Below are 12,297 nucleotides of genomic sequence, written 5' to 3'. Positions count from 1 at the left end.
AGAAAACTTAGTATTTATTTCACTTATAGAACAACTTTCTCTCCTCAACCTGAGTAATTATTTATACTATACTATTGGAGTTAGCTAATATTAATTAGAGGAAGGACTTTTGTACCAAAGGAAGGGATTGCATAAGTTGGGGGAATACAAGATGTATTGAGGAATACTTACAAGCTTCTGATATATTTTAGAAAAAAAATTAAATTTAAGAGTATCTTCATCAGGCTGGGAAGTTGGCTCAGGGGTAGAGTGCTTGCCTGGCATGCCTGAGGCCCTGGGTTCAATTCCTCAGCATCACATAAGCAAAAAGAAAAAAGCCGGAATTGGCGCTGTGGCTCAAGTGGTAGAATGCTAGCCTTGAGCTGAAGAGCTGAGGGACAGTGCCCAGGCCGAGTTCAGGCCCTACAACCAGACCCCCCCCCCCAAAAAGGAGTATCTTCATCATAGGATCTACAGAAGTTAAATGAGTCGTGAACAAAGTTGAAATTTGTCCAAACGCACAGAGTACAGAGATGAGACCAAAGTGGGTAAGTACTATCTGGATCTCCTCCCTGTGAAATATCCTCCACATATTAATGGGATAAATGGAACTTTTCCCAAGCACACACAATTCATACACTCAGGATAGAAGTGATTCCATTCAAGTATAGGCTTTGGAGGAATTTAACATTCAAAAATAATTTCAAGAGATTCTTGATTATAGTTGACAAAAAGGATTATATTGACCTTTCAGTCCCAAAGCTTTATCCCTATTAGAAAATCTTCAAAAAATGATTTTGTGACTTTGGAGAAATAATTAACTATAAAGCTTCATAAATTATATTAAGAAAATAAGTTCATAAAATGAAGAGTTGATGCAGAGTTATGAAAGACTTCATACTATTATTCAAAGTCTCTTGGAATCAAAATCTCTTCTCAGTAAGTTTTGAGAAAGTAGAAATGTATCTAGTGTTAGAATCATGGATACCTAAAACATTGAGTCATCCCAAAATTCATTGTATCCCTGAAAAGTACATAGAGTTCTAGTATCTTAATGGCACTCTCATGTGGAACCCAACTATTTGTCTTGGCATTTAAAACTGGGGAAGTGTTTTCCAGGGAATGAACCTTTAAAATATTCTTTTCTAAATAAAACAGAGGAAAAAATCCTTCTTAAATAATTCTTTAAAAGGATTCATCAGCTGCAGAGATCTGACCTTATGGGTATCCGGGATGTGCAGGTACAGCAATGCCCTTCTGGAAGGGCTCTGGGAAAGTGGGGCCACACTGAGCTCCTGGCTAGAATATGCTGCCAACTACAGGCAGAGCCCTGTGCAGTCAGGTGACCTATTGAAGTCCTCATTTATTTATTTGTCATTGAAGGCAACTTTGAGATAGTGGTGCAGGCCCTGAAATCAGCAGGTATGGCTGCTCTGCAGATGCACTGCCCCTCATTCAGGGAAGACAGCTTGAGCCCTGGGTAGCTCCTGCAGGTGTTAAGCCTAGCCAGGACAGGTTAGCTGTGCAAGCTGGAAGTGGCCCACAAGGTGCAGCTACATGCTGGCATGTGCAGCAGTTGTTAGCCCAGGTGGGATTCCCTCATCTGACTTCACTCATCCTCCCCATCAAGGCCTTTGACACACCCTTCACTTCTGTCCCAACTTCTAAGCGTGAAGACTGCCTCCTTGGCTCCATCTCCTGAGAGCTCAGTCACATGACTTACCTGATAGAGCTGAGTGTGGCCCTCTCCATGCTGACAGGGAAGATCCAGATTCGCCTAGGGTGAGTCTCAGAGACTGAAAGGAAGAGGGATGGGTCAAGCACAGGCTTCACAGGCTGTAGGGGCACTGAGTGATAGGTAGAAGAACAGCTTATTCACAAAGCTCCAAGCTCAATGCTCTCTGGAGCTGCACATAAGAGAGCACAAAAGAGAAATAAAGAAGTTAGAGGACCAGGAGTGATCCAGAATAGTGAGGGACCTCAGGGGACTGCTTCTAGTTAGAAAGAGACAATGTGTAAGGTAGACATCAAAACCAGGCTTGCAATCCCAACACTCAGAAGCCTGAGGAAGAAGGAAAGTGAGTTCAAGTCCAGCCTGGATAACATAGGGAGACTGCCTCAAAAAACAAGGTCTGGGGGTTGAAGGTGTAGCTCAAATATTAGAGTACCAACCAGTGAGCAAAAGCATCAGATACTGAGTTTGAATGGTGTCTTGGTCTTCAAAATAAGTTAAGAAAGAGAGAAAGAGACAGAGAGAGAGAGAGAGAGAGAGAGAGAGAGAGAGACAGAGAGACAGAGAGACAGAGAGACAGAGGAAGAAAGAAAGAAAGAAAGAAAGAAAGAAAGAAAGAAAGAAAGAAAGAAAGAAAGAAAGAAAGAAAGAAAGAAAGAAAGAAAGAAAGAAAGAAAGAAAGAAAGAAAGGAAGGAAGGAAGGAAGGAAGGAAGGAAGGAAGGAAGAAAGAAAGAAAAATAAGGGCTAAAATGTGCCTTGATGCTACAGTGTTTGACTAGCACATGAAAAACCCTGGCTGTAATTCCTAGCATAGATAGGAGGAAGAGTGGGGGAAAGCAAGAAGAGCAGGACAGAGAGGGAAAGCGGGAGGGGGAAGGGAGAGGGAGAGGTCTCTGTGAAAAGAATATGCTAACTAATGGATCTAGAATGTTGCTTTATAAGGCAGAGCTAACTATAGTGACTCCTGTAGTTGTCTATTGTGGTGCAAAAAAAGTTCCCAACACTGTGTGACTGGCATTATCTCAGGTCAGGTATAGAAATCTGGCTCAGCTGGGTGTCATGAGGTTGTTGTCAGCTGACTGTGGGACTGCAGTATCACCCTGGCCTTTCTGAGCAGATATTAACCCAAGATCATTCATGGGAATTGGGGGAATGCCTGGCCTCCTCCACAAGCAGGATTCTCATACGGCCTTAGCTAATTGTTTCACCCATTTGCAGCTATGATATCAAGAGGGGTATGCACAAACAGACAGTGAGGGACTCAGTCAGAGACAGGGTCCAGCTGCCCCTTTGCTGATGCTTGCTGCCAACACTATCTAAATCAGAATTATTGGATTGTGGATATGGTGCCTCAGTTGGGGATGTCTGGCTTTCCCTTCCTGGCTCTACAGTAATGGATTCTTCTATTGTCAGAATAATGGCTCTTTTTTCTTACTAATGCCTCATTTCCCCTGTAGCAAGCTCTCAGAGTGGATGTTCTCTCCAAGATCATGTACATAACTCCTTTCATATGAAAATGGTTGTTGATAAAATCTGCCATTTAGGTGAGATGAAGACAAAGGTTTCATTGGTTCAGGTTAATTCTGAACCACACAGCAAGCCCAGCAGCTGTAGACTGTGTGAAAGCAAGGGAGCCAGGCTGCATCCCAGTGAACCATATTTATGGACACAGACATTTGCATTTCATGTAGCACCATGTGTCGAAACTATTTTCACAGACTCCATGCAGTCAGGTAAGAACAAGACTTGCCCTGCAAGTCTTTGTTCTCTGTGACAGACAAGCAGATGGATTGCTCACATCCATTGTTGCTCACATGGAACTCCTCTGATTTGTGCTGATTACTCCATGTTCTACAGCCCCTTCAGGACATGATTGAGAATGCTGGACCTGGCCAATTGTGCTCTGAACCATGTGGACATGAACTTCTTGGCAGACTGTATCCATGCTACCCAGCTGGATGTGTTGCACCTCAGTAGACACAATCTGCTTCATTTATATCCCTCTACTTTCCTCAAGCTTCGGCAACAGGTTGCCCAGATAGTGCGGGTGTGGACCCCAGTGGAGTGTGCTATTACCCATAGCTATGTGGTCATGATGATCCTGGGCCTGTGTTCCTGCCACTATCTCTAGGAGCTCAAGTTCCTTGCTAACCTGCTGTCAGCCTGCACCCTCAAGTGCCTCTTCTCTGCACTGTGTAAACTCCCTGAACTTCATTACATGGAGTTCCTGGTGCCTAAGGAATGCTACCTGGAGAGTACCAGGATGAGCTGGCATGTCCACATATGATCAGTAGAAATATGCTTGATTGCAGAAGAGCTGCATGCCGTGCTACTATGGGCCAAGGAGGAAGACATCCCCACCTCCCACCACTCTTCAGGAGTTTTCACCCAATAGTTAATGAGACCAGCAATGAGCTTTGTGCTTTCTTTCTTCAAGTTTTCAAAACTGCTTTAGAAAACTTTCCCAGAACACTAAAACAAGTAGAGTAGGCCCTTGAATTGTGCTAAGGAAATGTCTTGCATTTCAACCAGCCCTGTTGCCCAGAGATCAATCCCTATATCAGATCCTAAGCATGAGATGTAAGCAACTGTAGTTTCAATGAAAAACCTTTGTTAGAGAAAGCTGTAGATACACATGACAGACAATGTAGGAAGAAAACATGCCTTCTAAATGTGACATCGGAGGCCCTGGGGTTCAAGTCTTTTTCCTTTTTTGTGCCAGTCCTGGGGTTTGAACTCAGGGCCTTTGCACTGCCCCTGAACTTATTTTACTCAAGGCTAGCACTATACCACTTGAGCCACAGCACCACTTCTGGTGTTTTCTGCTTATGTGTTGCTGAGGAATCGAACCCATGAATTCATGCATGCTAGGGAAGTATTCTATCACTGAGACATATTCCCAGCCTCCTGGGATTCAATTATAGGACTAGGTGAAGCTGTTACAGCAGAGGTCCAGGCATTGTGGTAGAGTGTTCAATTGGACCTAGGGCAGCATGTGTTGGAAGCAGTAACATGGAAAAATCAGATCACTTGTCACAGAATACAAATAAAAGGTAATGGGTACATTTCTTATCAAGCATTGTTGCCTCCCACTTTGTTTCCTCTTACCATCCCTAATAAGAAATGTACTCATTACCTTGCTCATGTACTCATGTAATTGTAACTTCTCTGTAAGGTATTTTCACAAATGTGTGTGTGTGTGTGTGTGTGTGTGTGTGTGTGTATGAATACAATAAAAGAGATCTCATAGAAAAACAAACAAGAGAAAAAGACTGAAAATGAAAAGTAAAATGGAAAGGGAACCCGACTTTTGGGCCTAGCAGAAACTCAGCAGATCTGGTAGGAATTGTTCTGCATGGTGTGGCAATATTTCCTGGAGAATGTTTGCAGGGAATAGAAGCAGGGCTGGTTTTTGGTTGTTACCAGTGGCTTTGTGCAGGTTTTGCTCTGCATCCAGCTCAGTGAAAGCCTGAATTGAGGGTGAGTGAAAGATTGACTCCTGTCTAATTCCTCCAGCTCAAGCAAGACACCAGGTATAAGAAAACAGGCGTGGCCACATGCCTGTCAGCAGGCAGGTTCCAATCAATGCCTGGCCAACTTGGTCCCCAGCGGACAATAGCCCTTCATCCAGAGTAGAACATTCAACTTGTGGGCCTGGTCAAGGACGTCTCCTTGTGGCCTAAGAGAGCATAAGCCACTTTTTATTTTCTGCTTCCTTGTGAAAACAAGCCCTATATAAGTCCAGCCAAAATATAGTCCCTCGAACAACCTCCAAACCTGAAAGGTCTGTGCACCTTGCTGGCAATAAACAGTCCTCACCTGTTGATCATCGAGTCTGGCCTATTCCTTTTCTGTTTTCCTCCATTTTCCTAACAGTGAGAATGCTGAAATAGGTATGTGGGTTCAGGAGACAATCATTCCCAGGTTGCCAATGGATGTTCATGGCTACTTCTAGATTTTAGGTCTGCTCCTACTCTATTCTTACTTTGAGGTTACCTGAGATATCCTTAAAACAAATTCCCCTCATTAGTGTCTAAGACAACTTAATCACTGTTATTTCAATTCTTACAGGGTCTGAGAATGAGTCCATCAAAGCGGGCCTAGAGATTAAAGAAGTTTGTTAGGTGCTACAGAAGTTGTCCTGCCAGGGACACAGTGTACACTTGGGAGCTAACACTATGACCCTAAACATGGACACAGCCTAGGATAATGAAGGCAAAAAACACAAGCTGGTACAAGCTGCAAAGTTCTATTAATATGATAACATCAACTTTTTTTTTCAAACAAGGGACTTTTACAATAGCAGTTTCCTGTTATTTCATTCCTCAGTTTCAAGCAAGAGATTATTGCATTCCTCAGTTCCCCATAAGAGGTTAATATCCTGACTCAGTGTCCTTGCTTGGTCTTGGAGTCTTTTATCCTAAGGGATCCTTACATTCCCCCTTCTTTTTGTAACTGAGTCAAATTCTTGACTATTCTTCCTGACTCAGGAGGCTGTACTGGGCCCGAAGGGCCATCAGCTTGACAGTCCCAATTATTTTTTCTATAAGTGATATCAAAGAGTTAACCACACAGGAACCAGTAATAACAAGTAGAAGAAATAGTATAATTGCTGGTGGCTAGGGATACTAGCCACCAGGCCAAAAGGCTTTGAACCCATACTAGATCTAGTTTAGCGGATGGGTGCTGGTGGAGTCCTTCACACAGTTTATCTAGAACCTTTATGTTTTCTTCTCCAGCCGTGATTCATTTACACAGTATCAGCACTCTTCCCTTAGAAAAATGTAGGTTCCCTCTTTGGAAGCTGTGAGAAGGTCTAGTGCCCTATAATTCTGCAAGCCCACCTCTGCTAGAGAGTTCAGTTGTCTTTGTATGCATGCCAGAGACACTGAAGAGGCATGAGTATCCTCATCGACCCTCTCCTCAAATTCCTGAGCTAGTTTTAAACTATGTCTTACAGCACCTCCAGAAAAAGCTGCTCCTCCAACAGAGGTAACCAGACTCACCCCTAACAGTATAGGAATAAAATCTGTCCTGTTGGTTAAGAGGTGGGATAACAATCTCTGAAAATTTTCACTTTTGGTATAAAGATTTAATTGGGGAACTGCTGTTATCAAAATCCAAGTGGCCAAGGTTGGATTAATGTATGACCATAGGCTTCCATTGCACCAGAACATAGTAGGAGAAGGGATGTGACATCAAGATGCCTGAAGCATTTTGTCATATTCCACAAGTTGAGTTGGTTGGTAAAATTAAATTGCTACAATCAGGGACATTACAATAGCAGAAGTAAAAAAACTGTCCCCTTGTCTCTTTGATTCTCAACTGCCAGTGGTATTTAACACCATTTAGAGCACAGAAGCATAAATCAAAAATTATGATGAGATAAGTCTTAGCTTGAGAGGCTTTTCAGGGTCCTTATACACCATCCATTTGCCTCTTCTGGTAGCCGGGCCACCTTAAGTTGTGAAGTGTGGATCCAGGACCAGATCCCATTCACCTTGACAGTGGTTGGAGCTGTTAGGATAGCAGTATAAGGTCCTTTCCACTGAGGAGAGATAGTTTGTTTTTGATGTCATATGACCCACACACTGTCTCATGGTCAGTAATTATGGCCAACTACAGGGGCTGCCTGCAGGAGTGCCTGAAATTGGGAATGGAGTTCCTGTTGAACAGTCTGCAGTGCCTGTAAAGACTGGAGCAGTCATCTATGTCAACATTGCAGTTTTTAAGCGAGGACACAAGAAGGATGGTCTGCCAAACATCATTTCACAGGGCTAAAACCCTTTGGAATAGAGAATGCAATGGGAGCGCAAAAGGGCAAAGGGAAGGAGTCATTCAGTCATGGTAAATTTAAGAGAATCCCCTCTCACAATGAGTCTACCTGGCTGCTCTAATTAGCTAAACCAGCATCTAGATTGAAGTGAGCATATCTTTCCTCCCTACCATACAGATAAACATAAAAAGTAGTTCCACATCAGTTCACCCATCCTGACTCTATGTATATGAAAGCTAGCTTAATTTCATACCAACTTACTCATAAGCTTCATTTTTAAGACATACTCCTACCATTTATTACATACTTAAACTTTCTGGGGTTTGTCTTCTTCCCCTTTTCACTGTGACAAACACTTTAAGACAATCCTTATTTTTATATCCTTTTTTTTTTAATCCAGAGGAGATTTTTTTTTCAATTCCTTTCTAAGGCTTTCTTTACTACACTCTTTCTTTCCCTGAGTTTCTTTGTGGCTTTTGGGCCCATTTTGTTTCTTTGGCTTAAGGAACCAGATTACCAGAACTGCCTCAAGGCATACCTTGGGTGGAGAATTTTGTTAGATTTTTATTTCCAATAGCTGGGGTGAGTTTCATTCCTCTTACTACCTCCATTGATAAAGATCTCTCCTTTATAGCCATTGTTGGAAGCAGCCTTTTACCACACCCGAACCAAGCAAGGCTTTGATTGTAGAGTGGATTTCTAGTTTCCTAATCCTTGAAGTGCCTGAGGCAAGCCAGTGATATCATCCTTGCCCTCAATATCTACTGTGGGAATAGAGGGAGTTACTGGATATCACTGAAATAATATGCCACAGACTCAGTTTCAGCAGATCCAAAGCAGCTTTCCACTGGGAAGCAGTCAGAGGTGATGGAGTCAGGCAGAAGTCCAGTCCACTGTCACTATGGTCAACATGGTCAGGATGACAACATAGATTTCCTTCCATATGACTATCAGGCCGTCCTTGAACTTTATCCAGAAGGGTGGGTAGAAGCAGCAGCAGGGTCCCTCACCGGCTCAAAAGGATTATCACACATTTTTCTGGGCTGCAAATTTCTACTAAGACTGGTTAAAGATATGTGGCATAGGCTTGATAGGCGGGTGTCCAGCTGGTTTTTAAGGCAACATTTGAGGCAGTGGCCCAGGACAATTGACCAGGGTGACAACTTTTATTAATTAGATAGTTCTTTTAATAAGGCTTGTAACCATTTCCAAAATGTGCAGTCTCCACGCTTACACACTGTTAGCACTATGTCCCATGCCTCTTCCTTTTCAGGTAAGGAAAAAATTATTTCTAACCCCTTTTTGTGGTTATCAGTACTTTAATACAAGAACACATACACAAAGACATTAGAGAGGGATATGATACAATTCAAATAACATCTGGAGCTTGATAATATTGTGCAAATGTGAATGTCTTAGAATCAGTAAATGAGAGTGGTTATATAAGATGTTAATAGTATGTTCATAGTAAAAAAGCAGTGAAGAAGTATGTGGGAACTCTCACTACTCTTTGCAACTCTTCTTTGAGTTTAAAATAATTTCAAAACAAGAAGGCTTTCAAGACAAGATATGGCTTAAGTATATCCATCCCATTTTTTTGGTTTTGTTTTTGAGAAAAGTGTTAAATCTTTGAAGAGGAAGCATTCACCCAAAGGGAGACAAAACATTCAAATCCAACTATGACTCCCTAACCTGTGGCATATATCTCTGAATTTTTTATTTCCCTATAACTCCTCAAAGTTCAAGATAGTTCTCAATTTGACACTTCGAGATTTGACTCATGGAGGTAGTTGGCACCAAAGGTGAGCATGTAAGAAGCAACATTAGCCAGGCACCAGTGGTTCACACCTGTAAACCTAGCTAATGAGGAGGCTGATCTGAGGATCACAATTCAAAACCAGCATGGGCAGGAAACTCACTGCGATTCTTTTTTATTTTGGGGTGGGGGTCGGGTCATGGGGCCTGAATTCTGGGCCTGGGTGCTATCCCTCAGCTCTTCAGCTCAAGGCTAGCACTCTACTACTTGAGCCACAGCGCCACTTCTGGATTTTTTTCTGCTTATGTGGTGCTGAAGAATCAAACCCAGGGCCTCAAGCATGCAAGGAGAGCTCTCTACCACTGAGCCACCTTCCCAGCCCTCCCTTCGATTCTTATCTCCAAATAATCACCAGAAAACCAAATAGAGTTCTCGCCCTCAGCTGAAGAGCACAGGGACAGTGCCAATCCCAAAGTTCAAGCCTTACTACCACCAAAAAAAGAGAGAAACAACATTAAAGCTGTTTGTTTTTTGGGCTTTGTGTATAAGCTACACATCCCTCAATTGTGAAATCAAACAGTTTGGCATAATCTCCACTTATTTATGATGCATTAGGCTTTGCAGCAATAAATAAGCCCCTTGATGAAAGTACCTCATTCTGTTCACAGCTTTGTACCCAGTATTCAGGACAACACTTGATATTCACTGAAAAGAAAAGAGGCCATTATAATAAGAGATAATGCCTCGATAAAAGACATAAGGTCTGGGGATATCAACTTCCCCCCCCCCCCACCTCGAGAGCCTTCAAACAAGCCCAGATGAGCTGGTTTCTAAGATGATGTCCAGGTCCAATAGGCACTTTGGGCAGGTGACCTCTCTCCTGGGGACAAAGCAGCCAAAGTTTTGCAAAACTATTGCTGGAAACTTATTTTGGAACTCTTGGGGCAAAAGAACACTGAGAATTGCTTTGATGTGCTGATGTTTTCATCATTTTCTTGGTACTTCAAAGACATAATAGTCGAGAAGCCAGCAGCAACAGCTAGCTCTGCTCAAAGCTTCAGGGTAGTCCGTTTGTATGACACTTCTAGCTCCACTAGGATTAAGGTGCACTCCCATCCATAGATGGTGAATTTGCCAACACAATGCTACAAATGACCAGACTTCGTTTCTTTAGACAGCCTAAGAAGTTTGTGTGTAAATAATAGGTAGCTACCTCTTACTGTCCCCTCCAATGTCCCTGGAAACATCAGCTTTTGATGTCACATTGGCAATATAGGAATTGTCTACATGACCAAGGGTGGAGCCACAAAGAGGGCACTCCAGCCCAGGAATGCTAGCTAGTGAATGGAGAGGCCTCATGGAGGGAAGACCATATTCCAAGCAATTTCCAATCTATGACTCTTTCTCTAAGCTCTTTAGGGAGGTCTTCCATTTCACTGTTGTCTTTTTCATTCATTCCATATTAGCTGCAGCTCTGAGTGCCCAGTCAAAATCCTGGCAGATGGGATTGGGCAGAAACCTGAGTTACTGCCCAAAGAGGTATTATGTCTCATTCTCCCTGGAGACAGAATGCATCTTCCAAGAAAGCTTGCTCAGCCTCTTGGAGAGGAGCACACATGAGCTGAATCCTGACAACAGGAGGAAGAAAACTTCAGAGGAGGTTTCAGGAGCCAGGGGGCAGAAAAGTCTTTTTTGTTTGTTTGTTTTATTATTAATAAGTTTTATTGTTAAAATATTGTACAGAGGGGTTACAATTACATGAGCAAGGTAATGAGTACATTTCTTATTAAGCATTGTTGCCTCCTTTTTTTCCCCTTACCATCCCTACCAGCCCAACCCCCCCCCCCCCCCCCGCTGAAAAGTCTTTACGTTACAAGGGACAGTCACTTCCATAGGAAGTGTCTAAAGACTAGAAGTACCCGTGGACAGTGTCAGCTGGCAAAGGCAGACTCAACCATCAGTTGATTTCATTTAGGCATAACATCCCAGTACTTGTAATATTCAGTTGTTGAAACTCTGGGGTTTGAGGACAACACAGGACTTACATCCAAGTTCACTGTAGAAAAAGCAACTGAAATGTGCTCTTTCCTAAGGTTGTAAACAAGTAGTCTTATTCAAACACCAAACAATAAAACCAGATTACACTAAGTCAGGAAGCAGGTGCAGGTAGTTCTCTTTTTTTATTTCTTTTCTTTTAAAATTTATGTGTTGTCATGCGTATTTGTGTACATGCACAACAGACCTGGGCCTGTACATGGTCCCTGAACTTTATTACTTAATGCTAGCGTGTTCTGTCACTTGAACCACAGCTCAACTTCTAGTAGTTAATTGAAGGTAAGGTTCTCGTGGGCTTCACTCTTACTAAGCTGACTTTGACCCACAATCCTCAGATCTCAGACTCCTTAGTTGCTAGGAATACAGGCTTGAGCTATTGGAATCCAGAGGTTCTTTAACTGCCAGGAATGGGATTGATAGATGACTAGTTCCAAGGTAATGATGAGATTATGCATGTCTGGGTAGAAGGTGAGAAAAGGGAGAAAGGATGTAAAAAGATTGGAGCTAGAACATGGCAGGGAGATGCCTCATGTGGTGAAGTCTTCGGTAGGGTCTAGTGGGATGAAATCACAGGCTTTGAGACTGTCAGTTTTGGCTGCCTCCATCTTGAAACCATGGACAAAATGGGTAAGCTTTCTATGGCTAGAAACCCTTTGCGTGATGACACAAACCATAGGAGATGTATGAAGATAAGAAGTCACCCAGGGGTGGCTCACACTTGTAATCCTAGTTACTTGGAAGGATGAGATCTGAGGATTGTGTTTCAAAGCCACGCTGGGCAGGAAAGTTCATAGCCTCTTATATTTAATTATCCAGCAAAAAATTGGAAGCAGAAGTGTGGCTAAAATGGGAGGCTGACAACCTTGAACAAAAACAGCTAAGGAAGAGCATGAGGCTTTCAGTTCAAACGCCAGTACTGGTACACAAAATAGAGCATAGATAGACAGACAGAGAGATTAGATAGATTAGATAGATAGATAGATAGATAGATAGATAGA

General features: G+C 42.6%; 2 pseudogenes; both read left to right on the top strand.

Moving 5' to 3' along the window:
• Nucleotides 1–512: 512 nt before the first annotated feature.
• LOC122118059 lies at nucleotides 513–4,202 on the top strand (annotated as a pseudogene).
• Nucleotides 4,203–7,310: 3,108 nt separating this feature from the next.
• The window catches only part of LOC122118058, a 45,718-nt pseudogene continuing 40,731 nt past the window's right edge, over nucleotides 7,311–12,297 (top strand).

Source organism: Dipodomys spectabilis, unplaced genomic scaffold (genome assembly GCF_019054845.1).
Source record: "Dipodomys spectabilis isolate Male_0828 unplaced genomic scaffold, ASM1905484v1 ptg000147l, whole genome shotgun sequence".
Classification (NCBI taxonomy): Eukaryota; Metazoa; Chordata; class Mammalia; order Rodentia; family Heteromyidae; genus Dipodomys; species Dipodomys spectabilis.
This window is presented reverse-complemented; position numbering and strand designations above follow the sequence as displayed.